The following is a 1,528-nucleotide window of genomic DNA, read 5'->3' on the forward strand; positions in this document are numbered from 1 at the left end:
TAATCCCAAAGGTATTATTAAAATAATACATCTGAGTCTGCTTATTCTCCATCGCTCTGGGCTGGTGAAAGCCCTATGGTCGGAGTGTCAGTTATACCTGCCCTGAAGCTGCTTTACGTTATCTGAAGCTTCAGCACAACTGAGAATAAGGACCATATCAAGGAATAATGATAAATGTTTGCAAAATACATTAAAAATAAAACCCAGGGTGTTAATAATGAGTGGTGCTGCTCTGTTTTATGCTGTTACCTCAACAGTAGCTAACGGACCGGAGCTCATAAGAAGGAATTTCTTTTTATTTTTAGTAGACTTAAGACTCTTTTAAAGCCTTCACCCCGATGTGCTGTAGGAGTGATGAATCATCCCCTCGGCATGATGTTGGGATTCAGCACCACGCAGCGTTTTCAGGTGCGAGGAGATGAATATCGTTCAGTGCGTGAGTTTCCTTGTTAGTGTGGGTTTTTTTAAAAGGCTTCATTGAAGTATCTTGCCATAAAATTATGCTTTGATCATACTCATTTGCTGTTAATGAATCCAGATGGGTTAGAGGCAACTGGATTGTAACTCTCTGATAATACGTGCACTGCCTTTCATTTTCTCGCATGGAGTTTCAGAAGGTCCTGTGCCAGCCCAGCTAACGATCCCAGCCGTATTAACGTGGCCTAATACATAGTGTCCCCAGAGACACATGCAGATGTGGCAGGATTGCTTTGGAAAAGGTTAAAATGTTACAGAAGAATAGCCATTACGTATCTGCTGCCGTCTTCTTTCATATGGTAATCTCCTTTTTTCTTTTATTTTTTTAAATCATGCAAGTAGCTTTTTCTTTCCTTTAAATCAGAAGATCTTATTCTAAAATGAAGATATTGGCAGGAGCTTAGCTCTGATTTTAGTGTTGTTGTAGAGAGGAGAAAGTGGGAGAAACGAGGTAGAAACCAGCAATACCTTCTCTTTTAACGTTCAATCGCTGGATTTTTAAGTTGTTGTTTGCTCAAATGTTGAGTTATGTAGAGAAATAGAAATGGGGTGGACCGGACCAGGTTTGAGTCCTCTTCGTGTGGTTGCACATCCAACCCATGAAGTTTGCTATCACACGAGGATGCCTGGAGGGACAGATCCTTCCCCTGGTAAGCTAAGAGAGATCAGTTGATAACATGGGGCTGCTGAAAATCCCACCCAGCCCTCACGAGTGAAATACCAGTGGAAAATGAGAAGTATGATTATCCATGCAAAGAGGAGAAAAATTGCTTCTATCTTCCAGGTTGCTACATGAGTTAGGGAGGATTTTTTAAATTTTTTTTATTCCCTATGTATGTGTTCGCTTTAATGCCTCACCCTTAAGGATCAGGATCGGCCCCCAGAAGGAGACTTGGATTTGGATTGAAGCTGCACAGCAACGTCTGTATTTTATATTTGTGCAGTCAGAGATGTTCTCGTGGCTCACGTCAGCAGGTCGGAGAGTCACCTTTTCCTCTGCCGACAGACAAACGCTGGCCATGGGAGCACCTTTAAACCATCTAGGTGCAAA

This window comes from Cariama cristata, unplaced genomic scaffold, assembly GCF_000690535.1.
Source record: "Cariama cristata isolate BGI_N322 unplaced genomic scaffold, ASM69053v1 scaffold7476, whole genome shotgun sequence".
NCBI classification, from domain to species: Eukaryota; Metazoa; Chordata; class Aves; order Cariamiformes; family Cariamidae; genus Cariama; species Cariama cristata.